This window comes from Callorhinus ursinus, unplaced genomic scaffold (assembly GCF_003265705.2).
Source record: "Callorhinus ursinus isolate GAN/ISIS: 27379988/994484 unplaced genomic scaffold, GSC_fseal_2.0 scaffold3, whole genome shotgun sequence".
Lineage (NCBI taxonomy): Eukaryota > Metazoa > Chordata > Mammalia > Carnivora > Otariidae > Callorhinus > Callorhinus ursinus.
In genome coordinates, this window is record NW_027397065.1 from 79,093,181 (window position 1) to 79,116,030 (window position 22,850).

Genomic DNA, 22,850 nt, shown 5'->3' on the forward strand with positions numbered 1-22,850 from the left:
CCTCCTGCTATCTTCTTCTTTTTTTTTTAACATATAATGTATTACTTCCACTGTTTTCTCCTAGTCTGCATCTTATCTTTCTCTGTTATGTAGCATATCTTCCATCATGCAGAATATTTTTAAATTTAATGTATTTAAACATGTAAACTTATCCTTTTATGATTTATAACTATTTGCATATTTAAAAAAGATTTTCTTACCTCATAAATGTAGCCTTATAATTTTGCTTTTATTCTTATTTTGAGTGCTTCAGTAAAGGGAAAAATTATAATTTGGGATATGCAATAGCATACTTCTTTCAAAATTAATTAAACCCACAGTCAGAGACATATATAAAATTTGTTTTATATTTATATTTATTTCTTTTTTAAGTTTATTATTTATTTTTAATAATCTCTACACCCAATGTGTGAACTCATAACCCAGAGTTCAAGAGTCACATGCTCTTCCAACTGGGCTGGCCAGGCACCCTGGGTAGATTTATTTCTGAAAAATTATCCAACACTAGTAAATCACAATGTATTTTAAATATCTGATGATACTCTATCATTTATGCAGTGCTAAAGTATTTTTAATAGTGTGGAACCAACTTTCAATTGCCTCTAAAAGAAAGGATCTTAATTTCAGGTTTCCTAAAGTCAAAAGAAATAGTTCAGAACAGAATAGAGTGAACAAAATAATACTTTATTGACCTTCATGACACTGTCCAACTAGAAGCACATGCAATCAAGGTTATTTTGTGCAATGCTAAAATCAATACTTAAGTTATTTAAAGTATCCACAAAATGGGACTTCTGTGAACATTAAGGCCAACTGACTAATTCAGACAAGCCCTTCAAACAGTATTTTTAAAAAGTATGATTTTTTTAAAAATCTTCCTAAAAGTAGTAACCATTAAGTAAATAGTTACCAGGCCAAATAGAAGAAGAAGAAAAGAATAAAAAAAGACAAGGCCAAACCTCAAACTTTTCTTTTTGGGTCCCGAGGAATTTCTTTACTTTCTTTCTTTTTTTTTTTTTTATGAGAGAAAAACCCCGAGATATAAATGAACTCTGGTGATCGTGTAAGACCAAGGTGAAGACAACAAAATTCAGAGTTCACCTAGGATTTGAAATGTTTGGGTTGGAATTTTAATTAATCTTCCTTGATACACAGATTCAAAAGATTAGGTTTCAGGGTAAGTGCAAATTGGGATTGAACTAGCTCTCTCCTAAAGTTGAAATACAGCTTTAATTTATCTGGATGGTCAGAAATTCTCAAGGAAATCAACTTGGGTTGAAGTGGGTTGCGGAGGGAAGGAGATGCACCTTCGTAGACAACTATACATTGCCTACGGCAGGCTCTGGCAAACCACAGCCTTCTCGCCAAATCCAGCCTACCATCTACTTCTCTTCATAAAGTTTTTTCCAAACACGGCCACACCCACTTGTGTATACATATCTGTGGCTACTTTAGCTCTATGATGATTGACATGAGTTCTCACAACACAGACAGTATTGCCCACAAAGTTTCAAATATTCACTATCTAGCTCTTCACAGAAGGTTTGCCCACCTCTGGTCTAGCGAACACCCTTCTGGGTTATCTTATTTGGATTCTTTGGGAGTTATCATGCCATACTCTGAGTTGCAGATAATTGATATAAATACACAGTAATCCTCATCTGTAGATATGCCAAGTACAGGCTCAAGCAATTTCTCTCCACCGCTGGGGTGGCAGCTAGTTTTATCTCCAGTTGCAATATTCCTGATCTATAAATATGTCCTTTGGATTTCCTTCTGAGCTAATTTAACATCTTCCCACCTTCCTAATTAATGAGTTAAACAAAATCCCTAACACATGTTCATTGTTATATGTGCATAAAAGTCACAGTTTTAATTTTTTTGAAAATTATTCTTTGACAGTGCTCTCAGATTGAATTTTCAATATTTAAGGTTGAGCTACATAATTGTGTAGTCAACGTCTGTCTTAGGGAACACACAATAACTTATTGATGAAAGAGGTAGAAATACTTGGTTTCTTTAGACCACTTTGCCATGTTGGTGGCAATTTACATGCAGTTTCATATTGGACGTTAGCCTTCAGCAGGACAAAATGCATCAGATCCACTTAGATCCGATAGGTTGAGATACATGAAACACAGGGCTCCACACAGGGATAGTTTTGCTGTTTGCAGAACGCCACAGATTTGTGTCCTAAAATCAGGGGAATTCTGTTAAATGTATTTCATATGAGTTCCATCGAAAAGAAAAGTTGGTGTGTTTACAATCGTACATACTGCATTGTTCAAGTCCATTTTTGCAGGAAACTGATTCAGTGAGAACTAAGTCTTGCATTTAAGTTTTATGCATCTGATAATTAAACACATTTTTCAATGATTTGTTCTGGCTCTGTGTATTTTGTCTCAGGCTGGGCTGCCGTAACAAAATACCATAGACGGGGTGGTTTAAGCAAGACATTTACCTCTCACAGTTCTGGAGGCTGAGAAATCCAAGATCAAGGTGCCAGCCAGGTTGGGTTCTTGGTGGGGGCCCTCTTCCCGGCTTGCCCATACCTGTTGTCCTGCTATGTCTTCAGGCGGTGGCCAGAGAAAAAGAAAGCTCTGGTCTCTCTTCCTCCTGTTATAAAGGCAATAATAGTATCATGAGGGTCCCTCATGAGTCTTCTAAATTTAATTATCACCCAAAGGCTCCATATCCACGCACCATCACCTGGGGGACTAAAGCTTCATTTTATGAATTTGGGGAATTTCAGTCCATGACACATTTCAAAATGTGTTTCTCCTGTGCAACCCAGATGTTTCCAGTGCTGTATTCTAAAGGAAATGATATGCTGATATAGGTGACAACAACAGAACTGTATATGAATGTGACTATAACCCACTCACACGGATCCCACTGAACACAGACCAAAGGCATCCCCATCTCTACCTCCCCTTAGGTGAATCCCAAAAGGAGATCCCATCCCAAATCCCAAAAGAAACCATCCAACAAGAGGGGAAGTGTGACTGAGAGGAAAGCAGAATGGAAGAAACAGCGGGCTTACTTAAGCAAATGGCAATTAAAACATGTTACTTTTTTAAGGTCCCGCCAGGGCCCCTCACGAGGTATGCCATAAAATGTCTCCCTCTACACTCTGAAGGCATTCATTTTGTGTCTTTGCTAGCTTAAGGCTTCTACCCTGTGGAAACACATTTAAATAATGACCAGTGGTTGGAGAAAGATGATGTTTCAAATGTCGTTACATTTTTTTTAAGATTTTTATTTATTTGACAAAGATAGAGACAGCAAGAGAGGGAACACAAGCAGGGGGAGTGGGAGAGGGAGAAGCAGGCTTCCAGCTGAGCAGGGAGCCCCATGCAGGGCTGGATCCCAGGACCCTGGGATCATGATCTGAGCCAAAGGCAGACGCTTAATGACCAAGCCACCCAGGTGCCCCATCAAATGTCATTACATTTTAATGTGATTACAGGGTGAAGGAGCACAGGAAATGACCAAGCCCGAGATTTATTTGGTCTTGCCGTACTTGATTTCAAAATGTAAAACAATGTTTTCAGGGGAAAATCTTCATCTTGCAGCAGCAGAAAGTTTACCCCCAAATAAAATACTCCATCTGTTTCCTAAGAGGAGGAAAAAAACCTAACCTCAGTCAAGAATAGAGCCTGTTATGGATAATACATGGCAAATCAAATTTTAAAGCCTTTTATGCGGTTGAAGCACATAGTGGTTTCAACTACCCAATTTCAGGTTTAATCAAAGGGCTCTAAAGAATAAAAATTGACCTGATTCCTATACATAGGCTTAAATGTTCTTGTGAATCCTTCCAGGTACACGGTTTCCATGAGACCGTGTTGGTGGCACCCTTTTGCAGATCTGGGAAACCATTGCTGCATCATGTAGCCTCTGTGCCTGGGAATGGGTATATAATAAATATTTCACGAGTCTTTTCTCATCACCAAAGCCACATCATTAAGAGTGGTTTTGTTTGTTTGTTTGGTAGGTTTTTCGTTTTGTTTCGTTTTGTTTCGTTTTGTTTTTTTTTTTACTGCAAAGAGCATCTGACTATTTGACATCTTGAATTGCTCAATTTTCTCATGATTTACAGGGGCAGATGTCCCACTGTTCTGGTGCTCATCCACTAAATTTAGATAACTTCTCCACATAAAAGGATTTTGTGTCTGCTTTTTAAATATGTAGGAATTAATGCTTCAAATGAAGATGTTGTGCTTAGTAGGAAAACTGCAAACTCTGCTAACTCTCTGAGACTATTTTCAATCAACACGTATTTATTAAATTAGAAAGAGCACTCTGGCCAGTGTGAGTATTGATCTCTAAAATAAGTCCTGAGCAACCTATCTTTAAAATATACGTGCTTTCAAGTATATCATTATACATCAGAAATATTAATAAACTTAATCCTACAAAATAAGCTTCATCATGCAAAAACCTTCCAGGTAATCATATTTAACATACACATTACTTTAACTTTCCCCCCCCAAGCCCCAACAAATAACAGTAAAAATATAATTTTAAAGCCTTAGAATATAATTTTATATATTTTATAAAAGGAGATTATAAAAGGTACAAAATTCAAGTTATAAAAGAAAACAATAAACAATAAAATAAACAAATCACAGGGATGAAAAGTACAGCATAAAGAATATGGTAATTAATATTGGGATAATGTTGTATGGTGACAGGTGGTAACTACATTTATTGTGTTGAGCATTGTGTAAAGAACTGTAGAATCCCACTATGTTGTACAATTGAAACTAATATAGCATTGTATGTCAACTATACTTCAATTGAAGAATCAAATACATATTATATATTCATATTTCTATTTTTTCTAAGTTATCTGATTTGTTAGTATATAATTATTTATAGTAACCTGACACTATGTGTTTCTGTGGTTATCTGTTGTATTGTTTTCCATTTCTCATTTTGTTTTTTGAGCCTCTCTGTTTTTTTTGTTTTTTGTTTTTTGTTTTTTGTTTTTAGTTATTGTCATTAAAGCATTGCTGATTTATTTTTTGGAAAAACTGATCATTACTTTCAATGTTATGTTGTTATTTATTCTAGTCTCTATTTTATTTATTTCTGATTTTTCTTTATTTCCTTCCTCTACTAAGTTTCAGCAAAGTTTTTCTTTTTCTAGTTCCTTGTGGTATAATGTTAAATTGTTTATTTGAAATATTTTCTTTTTTTGAACTTTTTTTTCTTAAAACAAACATTTGGTACCACCTCAATCATGACTCCTTTTCAACCTCTGAGGAGGGTAAAATGCATAAATTTCACTTTAACATCTTCTTTTGCTGCATCCCATAGGTTTTGGAATATTGTGTTTTCTTTTTCTTTGGTTTTGAGACATATTTTGATTTGCATTTGATTTCTTATTCGGCCCATTGATTAATATTTGCATTTAAGTATTTAATATTTACATTGTAAAAAAGAATAAAATATATATTATATATTAACATATTAATTATATTTAATATATATGTATGTAATATATTCATAATTATATAATTAATTATATTATTAATATTCTATATAATTTTAAAAGCCACAAAGACAATTGGAGAGAAAACTACAGCAATAAAATGTTGAAAGTTGAAAAGTACAAGGACTAGGGTAACATGACTTAGCGACCTAAGAGAAATTAAATTTGAGCTTGCAGTGTAAGAAGTCAATAAAAAAAAAATCTTGATTTATACTGTAAAGTTCCAAAATGACTAAGAAATTTGAGGCACAAGGAACTTACAGAAAAAGAAAAAACGGGACTAACACTCTAAGGGTGATTTAAAAATATTTTTTAAGGAACAGCTAGATTCAAATAACGCAGAAAATCGGGGGGGAAGGGAGGGAAAACGGAATGGGAAGAAATCAGAGAGGGAGAAAAACCATGAGAGACTCCTGACTCTGGGAAACAAACTGAGGGTTGCAGAAGGGAAAGCGGGTGGGGGGATGGGGTAACTGGGTGATGGGAATTAGGGAGGGCATGTGATGTGATGAGCACTGGGTGTTATATGCAACAGATGAATCATTGAACACAACATCAGAAACTAATGATGTACTATATGTTGGTTAATTGAATTAAAAAACCAATAAGAAATTATAATGGAAAAAGGAACAGCTAGATTCTTAAGTGTTCTTTTTTTCTATTCTGGCAAAAAGTTGATCAATAGCAAATAGAAAACTAAAAAGGTAAAAATAATGCCTTATGAGGCATGAAAAATGTGGATGAACTTTGTGAACCTTGTAAATCTACATGTTATGTATAAAACTTATAAAAACAAAAGTTTTAAATGTAAAATATAAAAATAGCTGTAGTGAGACTCTCATCCAAGGTCAAGAATAGGTACTAAGACCTCACTGCTGCAAGGCCTTGGGTGCATTTCACCCTCCTCAGAGGTTGAAATGGAGTCATGGTTGAGGTGGCACCAGATTCCATAGACGTGCTCGGGTCAATCAAGAGACTAAGTACACACCCAGGTGAGATTGTGTCTCCGCTAACTGGGCTCAAGAGTAATACCAAGTGTATTGCCTTCAACTTCCATCAGCACAGGTCAAGAGAGGGACCCATGAACCACCCCTTCTTATTCCTGACCACCGTCAGCTTCACCACTATTACCTGCCTTGAATCTGCTTGGATGCATCTCAGTAACTGGACATTTATCTTTGTGATAGTTGTTCCAAGTTCACAGACTTCCAGGCCTACATTTCCTTCCTGGACTCTAAGGTTCCACACAATGTTCCACACATCACTTGTGCATAGGACTTCTCCCATCTTTCCCCAACTCCTAAAGCCCCTCCACTATGCCCTCTGGAATTGGTGGTCCATTGTCAACAGAACATCTTGTATCCTTAATCTATTCTCTAAACACTCTCTTTGCTTTATGCAAATCCTTGATCTTTGTTCTAAAGACACTGCTTCCTCTGTTGTCCTCTTAAGTGGGGACTATTTTCTTTCTCCTAAGGCTCATTGGCAGTCTCAGATCATTCTCTGTTCCTCCTCCATAGGAATCTGTCAGCTTTGATGCTGACATCTGATCTTACCATCCACTGTCCCCATTGTTACTGCTTTCTACTGACTACCCATTGCTCTTCTTCATTCCCCAATGCTATTAGCTTCTGAATCCTTGTTATTCTTTCCAATCAGAAATCTGTAAACGGAAATATACATTGTCCTTCCAAAAGTTTCTCTTTATTTCTTGAGTTTTTCTCCTCTGATGATGCAATGATTTTATCTGGCAGCTACCTCAACAACTCAATTATTTTTAAGATTTTATTTATTTACCCATTTGAAGGGGGGAGGAGAAGAGAGAGAATCTCAAGCAGACTCCACACTGAGCTCAAACACCGATGCGGGCTTGATCTCATAACCCCAAGACCATGACCTGAGTGGAAACCAGGAGTTGGGTGTTCAACCAACTGAGCCACCCAGGTGCTCCTCAACAACTCACTTTGAGGATCTTAGTCTAGATTTTGTCAGTAGGAAAAGCTACGGTCCCTCCCTAGTCTCCATGTTAAGCATCCCAATTCACTCACCACAACTTTTCCTATCTTCATTCCCTCCTCCCACCATACCACCAGCATCCATTTTTGGCTCTCACAGAACCTCCAATTCTTTGAGTATCTATCACTCATCTGCTGTCCCTCATTCTGTTAATATCTTCATTCCCCCACCTAGCCATCTTAAAGTCCCTGGTTAATCATCATAATCAGGCCACCGTCACTACCTTCTATTTCCTTTTCCTTTTCTCACTGTGATTTCTCACTTGGCAAAACCATGCATCTTGGTAGACACAACTTTACACGCATTTCCTGCCAGAACCCATGTAGCTGTGTGCCTGAAAACAAAAACAAAGACAAAAAATAAAAAACACAAGTACATTAACTAGTTTCCTTTTAAACCCATGAGCACAAAACTCAGTGAGTCCTGAATGCTATAATCACACTGTACACCTCTCATCACTTCATTCTCCCACTCTCCTAGAATAACAGGTATTTTTCTCCTCTCTCTTTAAGCCCATGTCATCCCCCTCAATCTCAATTCCAGCTGATAATTTTATTAGTCAGCTCAGGCTGCCATAACAACAGTCCATAGACTGAATGGCTTAAACAGCAGAAATTTCTTTCCCACAGTTTTGGAGGCTGGGCAGTGTGAGATCAAGGTGGCAGTGAGGTAGATTTCATTGAGTTGTCTTAGCTTGTAGGAAGACACCATCTCACTGTGTGCTCTCCTGACCTCTTCTTGGCCTGTGTGAGGAGAGAGGCCACGATCCCACCGTATCAGGACCAGCCCTTATGACCTTATTTAACTTTAATGGTCTCCTAAATGCCTTATCTCCAAATACCATCACACTGGGGGTTAGGGCTTCAACATATGAATTTTAAGGGACACAAACATTGAGTCGATAAATACAACTTTGATTCCAACTGTAATAAGGAAACAAACATTCACAAACTTTCATCATCTCTTCTACCCACTGACCAGCATCTTTAGCTCTCACTCTCCCTTCTAGTCTGTTACCACAGAAAAACTCTCCATATTCTGATCTAATGCCAGTTTCTAAACTTGTGCACTGAACCCCATATTTTCTTATATATTCAAGGATATGGTATCAGATCAGCAATTCTGTGTTCTCAATCCTATCTAATCAAATATTTTCCCTCTGTACTGGTTCATCCCCATCAGCATATGAACATCTTGCGTGTTTTCTCATTTCAATAAAAATTTATCTTGACCACACACCCCAGCATTTACATTTCTTTTCTCTTTTGCAGCAAACTTTTCCATAATGACCTACATTTACTGTCTCCAATCCGTCTCTTTCTTTTCTCCTGTACCTCCAATCAGGTTTTCACCCACATCATTTCACTGAAATTGTTCTCATAAAGGTTGCCAAGATCCTCCATAAGTCTAAATCCAATAGTCAGTTAGTCCTCATTTTGTTTGTTTGTATCTCATTAGACTATTAGCACCATTTGGCCCAGATGATCATTTTTTTTTCCTGAATATACTTCCTTTAATTGGCTTCTAGGATACCAAAATATTTCAGTTTTCATCCTACATCACTGGTGGCTTGTACAGGGCATCTTTTGTTTATCTACCCTTCCCTGGTGACTCTATGTTGAGTTTCTCCATGTATCTGTCTTTTACCCTTTTAATTTCTACTTGAAGCATATAATCTCATGGATTAAAATACCATTCATAACTCTCCCCAATTTATAGCTCCAGTCTGGATCTCCAAACATCTCTCCTGAACTGAAACATGTATTTGGCTGTTGACTTGGCATCTGCACTTGTATGTCTTATAGGTAGCTCATATTGAACATATGCTAAATTGTACTCTAGCTACTCCTGATCCTACTTAATGGCAATTCTTCCATTTCCTCAAGCCAAAACTGTTTGGTGCCATCTTGATTCCCCTTCACTTACATCTCACATTCAGTCTAAAAGGAAATTCTGTTGACTTATCTTGAAAACATATCCAGAATTCCCAGCACATCCATTGCTTCCAGTCTGCCTTTTGCCATCATTCTTTCTTAACTGGATCATTGCCATAGGTTTCTAACAAGTCTCCCTGCTGTTACCTTGTCAACCATTCGCATTCTATTTTCAATCTCTTCAGAAGCCACAGGGATTCCTATACAACCTAAGTCAGGTCGTGTCATTGCTCTGGTCAAAACCCAGCAATGGTTCCCAATGTCCTAGGACACAAAAACATAGCACTTGCAATCACATACAAGGATTATGTGTTAGCTCTCTGACCTCATCTCTCCTCTGATATCTTACTGGCCACTCATAAGCATTATTGTCCATCAAAGATAACTGGCATAACTTATCTGTACCTACTGCCTGGGCCACTCTTCCCTAATATTTGCTTACCTGACTCCTTCATTTCCTTTATACCCTTCTTCAATATCACCAGCTAAGAAGACCCTGCCTGACCATCTTATATAATTTCCCATCCTGTAAACTCCCTCTCTATAGCACTCACACTCCTTTATCCTGCTCTGTGTTTTCTTTATCTGTTAACATTTATCTATTCTTAAGATACCAAGTAATAAATTTATATGTGCCTATTGTACCTTTTACTTACTTGATAGCCTTGTCATTTAGTGTATCCTCCTTCTCCTGGTGTGTATGTTCTAAAAGCAGAAATTTATGTCTTGTTCAACAATATCTCCAAATGACTAGAGCAGTGCCTGGCACATAGTAGACACTCAAAAAAAAAATTTCTGAAATTAATTCATAAATTAATATTGCAATGTTGTAAGATAATTGAAGAAACCTAACTGGGGATTTCAGCAGATTAGAGGTTTGGGAGTATGTGAGTTGAATGTAGAAGAGACAGGATAAAAGAGTGCCCCATTTACAGAGAAACTATGAAATAAAAGGGGTTCAGCAAGGCAGATAGAAACATGGATAAAATCTACAACCCCAAAGCCTCACATTTTGTTCAAATATCTGGTTGCCATGCAGTCCAGACCAACTGAGCCACCAAGCCAAAATAATTAAGCTTGGAAACTGATTCTAAAGTTCTCCTAAAATGGTATGATCGATTCCCTAGTGGTTAATCATTTTTAACTTTTAAGTTTTTAAAATTAAGCATTAAATGACAAGTTTAGTCAAATCCTTAATAGTTATAATGTTGTATTAGATAATAATCCTCACAAATTTTATGTTTTAAGCTTAAGTAATTTTTTAAAAGAATTTTGCCTTTTGCAGTAGCAGGTTAGTTTTTAATTTCAATTTAAAACATCTAAATGAGTAATAGTTTTACACTGATATTTTAACTTGAAATCCCACTAGGTTAACAAAAAAAAAATAAGATCTTAAAAAAATACTAAAAAACTTAGACTCATCTAAGGCTTAAGATTTCCAAGAATTATTTTCATACATGGGAATTTTATTTTTATTTTGGGTGAGGAAATTGAGGGCCTTAAAATAAGAATCAAATATATTACAATTACAAATTATTTTTATAAATTAAAATATGTTGAATTATTTTGTAAAATTGCTTTTAATGTGGTCATTAAAATGTATCAGGTTTATCAGGAGGAAAATGAGATATGTAGTTGAACGTAAAAGCTTAATGATGAATCAGAGCTTTAGGGCTTCTCATTGATATTTAATAAACGGGTCATTAATTTTAAAAGTTAAGTGGCTCTGAACTAATCTTTTCTGTTCACAAAAACACCCACCCTTTATGAAACATTTCACACTAACATAAATGAGTTAAGCAAAAAGTTGTTGGAGTGATGTTATTTTTCAAAAGTAAGGCAGAGGAAGAATGAACATGAGGAATTGATGTTGGGGGAATAAAGTGAGCTTTCTCAGTAAAGAACTAGGACCAACATTACTTGTCCCACATGTACTCAGCCCAACAATATCAACTGCAATGGACAAGTGCCCTGTACACTTTTAGCAGCCCCTCTCACATACCTGCCACATCTCTCCACTTTGCTGCCCAAGAATTTTTTGCAAAGACGTAGGAGCTCACCATGAAACTCAAAAAATGTACAGACTATAATATGGCTGGGGGCTAATATCAAGTAGTTTGAGGTTGTGAATTAATAAATGCCCCACCAAGCTTCTGTTTATTCCTAACATAAGGCCTCAGAGGCTCTAGCATGCATGGTGGTAACCAGTATAACAGGGCAATCTATACCAGCATTTCCTTCTATAATATCTTACTTTCTCCTGCCTCCTAGCATCATATCCCAAGTAAACAATTTTTACCTAAGTCCTTTCTCAAGCTGAACTTGTAAGGAAAGGCAAAGATACAACATCAACATAACTCTACAAAAGACTTCTACTTCCAACCAAGCTGAAGTGATAGTGACTGGATCTACACACCTACCTAATACAACCAAAAACTAAACAAGAAACAAGGCATTTCTTGAACATCAGATAATGAAAGACAGTGATCACTAACAGATAAGAAATAAACAAAGTGAGTTATACAATCCCCCTAGTTTACTGCCTGAAGATACTGTCCAGACCAGAACACACACGGAGAGACAACTCAGATGGAGCCTTGGTGATGTCCCTGGATTGAGAAGATGGAGCTGGGATTTCAGTGTGTGTGTGTGTGTGTGTGTGTGTGTGTGTGTGTGTTTTGAGGGAGGCATGGCAGGTGGAGTTTGCAGGGATGAATATCATAAAGAAGACAGCTGCACAAAGAGGGAATCAGAGATGTCTACAGAGCATCCCTCTCAAATATTCAGTTGAGTACTGATCAGCACTCTTGGAAAACTACCCAAGAAGCAGAAAAGAAGTACTCATAAAAATAAAAATAAATGATCCTCAGGGATCAAGAAAGGCTGGGAATAGCTCCTGTTCCCCATCACCATGATGGAAAATCTCATACTTCATGAGACATTGGATGGATCAGACATTAGTGAGGAAAATTAGCAACAGTCTAACTGCTGCTCTGGTCTATTCAGCCTAACAAAGCTTAAAAACAAAACCTGAAATGATTGACTATTTCCAGATAACTGAAAGACTTCCTGGAGCAAAGCTTGGGAATATTGATGGGACTACAAAACATATCTGGTGCTCAAGAAGGAAAAGCAAAATGACATCCAATCATAAGTGGCCATATATACAAGGTCAGGAAAATAAGAGCCAAAATGAGGAAGAAAATTAATCAATTGAAATGGACAGAAAAATGACACAGTTGATAGAGTTAGTAGACAAAAGCATTAAAAGAGTTCTTATAATTGTGTTCAATATGTTTTGGAAAATGCAGGAAAGATTGAGCATGTTAAGTAGAGACATGGAAAATATAAAAAAAGACCCAGATAGAATTTCTAAAGTAAAAACCACAGAGTCTGAAATATATGTACACACACACACACACACACACACACACACACACACAGTGGAGCTTAAATGGATTAGACACTGCCTAAGAAAAGATTAGTGCACTTCAAGATACAGCAATAGATACTACCCAAAATGAAACAAAAAGACTGAAAGCAAAGATAAACAGACACTAGTAAGCTCTGGCCTAAAAGATGTGTAACTGAAGTCCTCAAAAGAGAAGAGAAGAGAAAGGCATACAGATACAAATTAGCACAGAAAAGGATATCAATATCAATAGACATGAAGGAAATGCAAAGTAAAGCTGCAGTAAGATCCTGCTACACACCTATTTGAATGGCTAAGATTAAAATGACTGGCTCTTGGGACGCGCGGGTGGCTCAGTCTGTTAAACATCTGCCTTCAGCTCAGGTCATGATCCCAGAGTCTGGGATCAAGCCTGCTTTTCCCTCTCCCTCTCCCTGCCACTCTCCCTGCTTGTGCTTGCTCTCTCTCTCTCTCTCTCTCTCTGACAAATAATAAATAAAATCTTTAAAAAAATTTTTTTTTATTTTAAAATAATAAATAAATAAATAAAATGACTGGCTCTTTTCCAAGTGCTGGCAAAGATATGGAGCAACTGAAACTCTCAGACACTGCTGTTGACCTGGCCAAACCACTTTTAGGTATTTACCTAGGAGGAATGAAGGTATAGATGTCCATACAAAGACATACATAAATGTTTATAAGAGTTTATAAGAGTTTTATTTGTCATCACCAAAAATTGAAACAACCCAAATGAATGATCATCCTCAGGTGAGTGTATTTCCACACTGTGGTGTAATCCATACAATCGAATCCTATTCAGAAGTAAAAATGAATGAATTATTGACACATGAAACATGGATCAATCACAAAATAGTGTGTTGAGTGAAAGAACCACCCCCAACCACCACCACACATTAAAAAAAAAAGGTACATAATTTGGGTGCCTCAGTGGCTCAGTTGTTTAAGTGTTGGACTCTTGGTTTTGTCTCAGGTCATGATCTCAAGGTTGTGGCATTGAGCCCCGCATCAGGCTCTGGGCTCAGTGTGGAGTCTGCTTGAGATTCTGGCTCTCCTTCTCCCTTTGCCTCTCCCCTGCTCTCTCTAAAATAAATAAATAAACCTTTTTTTAAAGAAAGGTACATAATACATGATTCCATACATATATGAAATCTAGAAAATTCAAGCCAATATATAGCAGCATAAAAATATCAGTGATTGTCTGGAAATGAAGGGTAGAGGAACAGGGAGAGGTGGGAAAAAGTATCATGGGTCATGAAGGCATCTTTGTATGACAGATGTCTTCAATATTTTAATGGTGGTAACGATTTAACATGGGTAAACATATGTCAAAACTTTTTGAAATTGTACACTGTAATAAATATGAATAGTTTATTATATGTTAATTACACTTCAAAAGGCTATTTAATTGATAAGGAATTAATATATAGAATATGGAAAGAACTTCTACAACTCAATAATACAAACAACCTGATTTTAAAATGAGTAAAGGACTTGAATAGACATAAAGACATAAAAAGATGTTCAGCATCACTAATCATTAGGCAAATGCAAGTCAAAACTACAAGATACCACTTCACACCTACTATTAAAAAAAAACAGAATGATAAATGTTAGCAAGGATATGGAGAAATTGGAACACATGCATTGCAGGTGGGAATGTAAAATGTTGCAACATGGCAGTTCCTTAAAACATGAAACAAAATTTCCATAAGATCCAGCAATTACACTTCTGGGTACATACTCAAAACAATTGAAAACAGGGATGTGAAGAGACATTATTACATGCACGTTTGTGGCAACATTATTTACAATCGCTAAAATGTGGAAGCAACCCAAGTGTCCGCTGATGACTGAATGAACAAACTAAATGTGGTGCATACATATAATGAGGTATTAGTCAGCCTTAAAGAGGAATGAAATGCTGCCATGCTACAGCATGGATGAGCCTTGAAAATATTCAGCTAAATGAAATAAGCCAGTTAAGAAAGAAAAAAATAAGCCAGTTAAGAAAAAAAAAAATAAGCTTGAGTCCACTTCTATGAGTAGTTAAATTCACAAAGACAGAAAGTAGAATGGTGGTTGCCAGAGACTAGAGGGAGCAGGGAATGGAGCATTATGGCGACAGAATTTCAGTTTTGCGAGATGAAAAGAGTTCTGGAGGTGGAATTGGTTATGGTTGTACAAGGACAGGAATGCACTTAATGTCCTGAACTGTTCAGTTAAAAATGGTTGCAATGGTAAATTTGATGTTATGTATATTTTACCACACTTCTTTTTAAAAATCTGTTTAAAAATAAGGAAGGAAAATACAGTTAGGGCCATTGTTGAATGGTTATCCATGTCATTGATATTGTTAAGAATGGGAGAATGTAGGGACACCTGGGTGGTTCAGTGAGTTAAGCATCTGCCTTTGGCTCAGGTCATGATCCTAGGGTCCTGGGATCGAGCCCCATGTTGGGCTCTCTGCTCAGCAGGAGCCTATTTCTCTCTCTTCCTGATGCTCCCCCTACTTGTACTCTCTCTTTCACTGTCAAATAAGTAAATAAAATCTTAAAAAAAAAGAATGGGAGAACGTAAAGGGTGGTCTACATAGGCACTGAATGAGGGATGTAAGCCAAAGTTCAGAAGATGATTGCATTAGACAGGGGTAAGGAATTCTGTAGTGTGCTTTCTCATAATTGCATGTGTTTCTAGAAGCAAAGTCATGGCCACCCACAGCCCAGGAGCAGGGCTGGGGGGAAATGTAAAACAAACACCTCCATCTTTTTCTCTAATCCCAACAAATCCTAAGATTCCGTTGGTCCTCCACTGTAGGAAATGCTGACATAAATGGGAAGCAAGAGCAAGATTTATCATAGGTCTATTAGTATCTGGGTTCCCACACTCTATCCAGCTGCCTAATGCACATCAAAATAATTTCCTAATCAACCTCAATCATTTTTGTCTCTCTACTCTTGAGAGTTTTCCACATCCTTCGTCTGGGGCTTCTAGGAAGATAGATCAGTCAAAAATTAAAATTCTGGGTATGCAATCAGTCTTAATTCATCTGTGCTTTTCTGGCAGACTTCTATTTTATTCTGTAAGTTTCTTTGTACTAAAAATTTTGAAACTAATCAATTTTGTATCTATCAAAATTGTCTATTTTTCAAAGTCACCATGTTTGTTTCTACCTTCTATGAAAACTGTATTCCTCCTTAAGGCATCTTTCTTTGAACAATCTCACATCCAATAGAACTCAGTCTATGTGTCCCACTTGCTGCATCTCAGCTTTCCTCAGAGCCAGAACCCCTCAAAATTCTCCAGATTTGTCCCCTAAGATCATGGAATATTCTTTTTTCACTGTATCATTTATGTCACCTTGGAAATTACCAATTCAATGTCTGAAGTGTCCTATGGTAATTTTCCTGATGTCTCTTCCTCTAGCTGCCCAGCTATATGATTGTTTAGAGACTAGAATGAGATTCCCCAACTGTCATTTTGACTTCCTTACCTGCAGCTTTTGGGGTTTTCAATAATTATGATGATAACCAACCAATAACATTCACTGAGTACTTACCATCTGCCAGGCCCTGTTCCAAACACTTGGTCCATATTAATTCCATCAGTGTGCTCAACAACCCCCTGTAGAAATAGACACAATTTTTAGCCTTATTTTCTAGGAGAGAATACCAAGAAACAGAGAAGTTAAGCTAAAAGGGATTCAAAACCAGGAGTCTGGATCCAGAGCACACATCCCAGACTACTACGTGGCTTGATTCTCATAATCCCTTTGAAACCATAGTTCTAATAACCAGTATAAGTCATATGCCCTCTCCCGCCTTAGCCTAGATCTCCTTCTTTAAACCCCTCTTTTAAATCAAGATAAAGGATACATTCTTTTTTTGTTCCTAGCGGTCTCCAAGGAATATCTTTTGTTCCTTTATGTCTTGGTAATCCTGCAGTTGCTCTCTGACATTTTTAAAGGATTTTTTTTTTAATTTGTGTTTATTTGAAACATTTTGTAATCTTTCTTTCAATAGATATCCTTTCACTATGGCTCAGACAATGTAATTCCTGAAGGAAAAAGACTCTGGTTATAACATGTCTTTAGGGATTTGGGAGAAGAGGCACTCTGAATTGTCATTATTTCTTTCGGAATTTTTCTCTCTCTCTGTCTAGGTGGTGACCTCAACATCTCCAAGTTCTTTATGCTTTTAACATAATAAATAAAATGACTCAGGTCCAATCATAAGTGTTGATCGGGGCTTAAGTTTCTCCTAATTATCTATAGCTCCGAATTTTGAGCCCTGCCTCTCCTGATTTTCCCAGCTCGTTTTGATCTTCCCTCCAGTAACTGTACCTTCTCTCCACCCTGTGATGACCCAAAGTCATACAGTCTCTTTTAATCTTGGTTTCCGGCAACCACCACTCTCACAGGCAGTTTTAAGGAAATAAACTTTCATCGAAGAGTCAAGAAATAACACCAGAGTTTATATAGAAACCTAGCAGAACCCGAAAACATAAAATTGAATCTTACTTAATCTCTTTAACAACCTCTCAACCATTCCCACTGCAGGGGATTTTTCACTTCCAGACCCTCTGCACCTCTAGACCCCTCACTCATTCCCTTTCTCAATAACCGCCAAAGTAAGCTCAAATTTTGCTTCAGTGTGTTAGGCAACGCAACCCGTTTTTATCAAACTTTTTGCAAAATTAACCATGATAATTCTCTGTTTAAACTAAAAATTAATGATTATATGTGTGTGGAGAGGGGGATTTTTGCTCAGATAAGGTTGAAAAGTGCTTAAAATTACAAAGATTCCTCCCCTGCAAATGTCGTCTAGCCTTCAATGTGTCAGTGTGAGTTGTGTTGGGTAGGGAGATCTTGTAGCAACAACACCACTCAGCACACAATTGGGATACTCTCTTCTGAAGTTTCTTTACCTAGAAGCTTCTGCCAGGTGGTCACTGTGTTTAGATCTTTAGAATTTCTAGGACAATGCCTGATACATGGTGGGTCCTCAATAAATCTTGGGTAAATCTAAAAAAATATATAATGAATGAATAAATAAAAGACTGAGGAAAGAATCTGAGTTTCCTGTAATGCACTCCTGTTTTGGATTTATTGATTCCCTTTGAGAATTATGATTTTTATGTATGAGAATTAAGATTATTGTCTGGTAAGATAGCTGGGCCATCTCTCTCTACTTCGAAAAAGAGAGAAACTCTAAAGAAAGTTATTGCACCAGTGAAAGCATCATGCTTCCAACTGACATTCTGTGATCTCCACTTAATGTAAATCTAAGTTGAAATAGAGGATATTTAGTTATGGGAGGGAAAAAAATGTAAGATATTTGAGTATGGAAAGGAAAGAAACAAATTCCACAAACAGACATGGAAAACAAAACAAACCATCTGCCTACACACTCTGTCTCTCACATCCTCTGTTAGATTGGGAGCGGGGACAGTTAGTGTAAATACAGGACCCTCAAGCCCAAAAGGAGATCCCTTCTGGTAATGAAGTTAATTGGTAACATCTACTCACCATTGCCAGGATACTTAACTGAGGTATTTGTCACAGAACTATGAGGTCCTTTCCAGACCTGCTTGTTTTCTCCTCATGGGAGAAATGTATAGATACGTTACCAATTATTATTGTTACTACATTCAGCTAACATGAGGGCTTACCCCTGTTTGCATTAACGTTTGTTAACAATACAGATAGATCTCAGGCCCTTACAAGCTCTTCTACATCAGAGAGGAAAAAAAGAATCAAAGTTTTGGCATTATCTTCTCTATTCTAAACCACAATAAACACTCACTAGGACATTCATCTTTTCTGCCAACTGTATACGCTAAAATATTAATTTTCTAACAGAAAAGGAACTATGGCATATCTTGAGCACATGATGTCTATTTAAGTATCTGTTGTAGTGATGTACTACATGTGATCAAATTGTATTCAAGCCTGAAAGAAATGCACACAACATCAATTCCTGTTGCTTCCATTTGATGGTAGACCAGTAGAAGCCAGGCGAGAATGATAACTAGACCCTAGTGCTGATGACTCCTAAATCTCAGCAGATTTCATTCAGTGCATACCACATATATTATGTCACATTGTAAAAACAGCTATAAAAGAAATGCAAATTCTAATAGATGTTTAGACAAGATTGAGGAAATGCAAAGTACTAACAGATTCCTAAGAAATCAATTTTCCATAAAGCTTCAATTTTTCTATGAACGTATTCCAAAAGATTGATGAGGAATAGAGGTCATGCAAGCATGGATGTTCTTCACATCTTACAGGGGTTGAGAGCCCCATAAACCTGCTTTATTGCTAATTACTGCTGAATCCTGTAGGAAATGAAACTACCGATTCTTTTCAGAAGTTGAAAAAACTAAATGTACATAAAGAAGGTGAATTGATCACATTTCTCTTGATAGTCACAATAATCCAGGTGGACAATACATAGATGTTATGTTCAATAGATTTGGTTGATTAGATGATTGATAGATGATGATAGATAGATAATGATAGATGATAGATAAATGATAGATAAATAGATAATAGATGATAGATGATAGATAGATGATAGATAGATAGATAGATAGATAGATAGATAGATGATAGATAGATAGATAGATAGATAGAGAGAGAGAGAGAGAGAGAGAGATGATAGAAAAATCTCAATGAGAAAATCCCTAAAAAGTGGAAGGTGGATGTTGATCAACCTATAGAATAAGATACAGTAGTCAAGTAGATTCTTAGAAATTTAATTCATAAAAGCAGTTAATCATCTTTCAAGACTTATTTAGAGTGTACAATCTTGCAATTGTGATACTGTACCCCTGACAAAATCCATGTTAAATTTCTTAGCATCCATATTTAACTCCACAGAAAGACCTCTATGGGCATCCAGACCAACACGTATTGATATCATTAAAGATTAAGCAGTTTCTCCCAAACATATTTTCTTTTTTAAATTAAAGTCATTAAGAATTAGTTTGGGAAAATAATTTGGGGAATTCTTATCTTCTATTCAGGTATACATTATAATTATTAAACTAAACAAAATGCTTTAGCTGCCTATTTTTTGGAGACTATTTTGTTTGGAACCATGATACAAAGTGAGCCATATTTCCCAAAGCATTTAAAAGCAAATGGAAGAAGTAATCATGATGTGTTAGGCAACTTGATGAAGTCTACATTTTAAGATTTATTGGGTCATAGTCAATATGAATTGGAAAAGTTAGAGCCTGAGGGTAGGAAAAGCAACTGAAAGCCACATGCACTGGTCCAAGATGAATCGAATAAAAGCCTCAGCTAGGATAGTGAGAAGAAAGAAAAAATAAATGACTAAATTTAATTCAAAGCTTGAAAAGGCAGTGCTAATTAGGCAGATAACTTATTAGTAATATGTGAAGAGCAAAGGCTAACATGCATCTGATTTTTCTAGTCCAAGATACTGATAGATTCTGTTTTTAATAAGAATAGAAAAAACTTCTGTAATAACTCATTAGCACTTCCATGAGAGCCAGGAATTGAGAGTTGGGCTCTATCACCTCCTGGGAAAAATTGGGGTTTTTTTGTAGTGAAAAATTGGTAAAGGGGATTTACAAACAGACTCAATTTTTTTCTTTCAAAATAGTTGTGCAAAAGTTAAACTCTGAAAAAAATTGTACTCAGATTTTTCCAGGTATAATTTACATTTAATAAAGTTCACCTTTTTCCAAATGTGCAGTTCAAAGAGATTTGAAGCACCTAAGTTGTCATAAAGTCTCTGACAAAAACAGATCATTTCTCTTTCTCCAAAAAGTTCCTTTTTGTCGCTTTTTAATTAATCCCTTCCCCCATCTTGGCCCCTGGTAACTGATAATATGATTCTCTCCTTACAGTTTTGGTCTTTTCCAAAATGTCATATAAATGGAATAATAAAGCATGTAGCTTTTGTGCCTTTTTCCTTTAGCATGGTGCTTTTGACCTGCTTCCTGTTGCTGCATGCACCATAATTTATCCATTCACCAGTTGAAAAAAAAACTGCTATAAACATTCAAGTATAGGACTTTTTACACACAGATGTTTTCATTTCTTTTGAGTAAACACCTAGGAATGAAATTGCTAGATCATATGGTAAAGATATGGTTGCCTTTTCAGAAACTGCAAAATTGTTTTCTAAAGTGATTGAAATATTTCATAAACCTAACTCTAAAACTATAAAACCTCTAAAAAAGAATGTGGGATAAAGTCTATATGACTTTAAGTTAAGGAAAGATTTCTTTTAGATAGGAGAGGAGAGGCACTAACCTTTTAGAAAACATGTAAATTGGAGTCAGTCAAAATAAAATTTCCACTCTTTGAAAGACATTGTTAAGAAAATGAAAAGACCAGCCGCAGACTGGGAGAATATTTGCAAAACACATATCTGATAAGAGATGTGTATCCAAATTATATAAAAAAATTCTCACAACTCAAGAATAAGAAGACAACCTAATAAAACTTAGGCAAAAGATTTTTATAAACACTCATCAGAGAAAAGATAGAGATGGCAAATAAGCACATGAAAAGATGTTCAACATCATTAATCATTAGGGAAATGCAAATTAAAACCATAATTAAGTACTTCCATACACCTTTTAGAATGCCTAAAATTTTTTAAAAAGTGAAGATGGAGATAAAAAGCAACTGGGACATTCATAAGGCTTCTTGACCTCTTTATATTTTGTTTCTGATGGCAGATTGATACTCATGAGAGAAGAGTTTTCATCTGAGAGATAGAATATTTTCCTCTACAATATTGCTCAGGGATTTTTTAGAAACAAGCAGACAAAATTCTCCCATTTTTAGGAAACTTGTTTTGCGTAAGACACTTCTCTGAAGACCCATTGATTATAATCAGTCTATGTTGGAAATCAAGGTTCTCCTAACTACTGTCTATATTAGATATGTTCAGTTTGAAAGAGGGACAGAGAGAGACAGAAAGAGAGAGAAGAAGGGAGAAAGAAGGAAGGAGTAAGGTACAGACAGAGGGAGAGAGAAGAAACAGATCTTAATCTAACCTTTAGCAGAAAGAGATTTTAATAGCCTGGAGCTACATGTGTCCATTGGGATTTTAAATCTATGGTCCAGAACTACCCCAATACTACAGGGAAATTTTTAAATTTTAAAACTACTTCAGTGTTACAGATTGTCTTATGTGAGAATGATACCATTTGAGATTTCCCTTTTTTCTTTTTAGTTATTTTTTTATACAATAGATCTTTGGGTTACACATTACATTTTAATTGTCTCTACTCGGTGCATTGGCCAATAACTGCATGCTCAAAAAGACAAAACTAAGGCCCCTTTATTATATGGAATATCAAACCCTAAAAGTACCAAAGTAAGAGTTCTGATTTTTTTTAATCATTTCTATATACCTAACCCACGTCAAAATGGGCATTTCTGCCTGAATGGAATTTGGCAAGAGTTGTTTGGGCAGTTATGTAACCCTCCATTTGCTTTGCCTACATATGTCCCCACTGATACCTACTGCCGGGCTAAGCAGAATTTAGATCAGGAATTTGCAGAGTCAGTACTAAAAAACAGCAAGTGAGCAGCAGGTTCAGTTTCTGGTAAACACCCAGGTCACAGGGGTGGGTGGGGGCAGCCAGGGGTCAAGGAAATTCAGAGCCAAGTGGGGCAGATGCCAAATCCCATGGTCAAGAACTGGAGCCAAGGAGTCATCAGGAGCCCAGGAAGTATCCACAATGACATAAGATACGCAACAGTTTCTAGAAAGATCAAATTCTGCAGGATGCTCCAGGAAACTTGTATAGATTACCCTGCTTGAGCTGACACCTCTAACATCATAAAGATACTATCTTGACTATAAAACCCTAAGCTTACTGTATATTTTTCTAATATTGTTTATGGATGATTATAATGTTTATTATCTCTTTCGAGAGCACAGTGGTACAGCTAGTTTTATAGCTTCATCTCTTCTTG

At 36.4% G+C, this 22,850-nt stretch overlaps 1 long non-coding RNA gene across 1 annotated transcript in view; it reads right to left on the minus strand.

Moving 5' to 3' along the window:
- Positions 1-22,850, minus strand: part of LOC141371512 (uncharacterized) — a 76,998-nt gene that overhangs the window by 17,879 nt on the left and 36,269 nt on the right. Inside the window, exon 2 of the long non-coding RNA XR_012376511.1 lies at positions 2,462-2,616. This is a non-coding gene — a long non-coding RNA (uncharacterized lncRNA). The remainder of the gene's footprint in view (positions 1-2,461; positions 2,617-22,850) is intronic.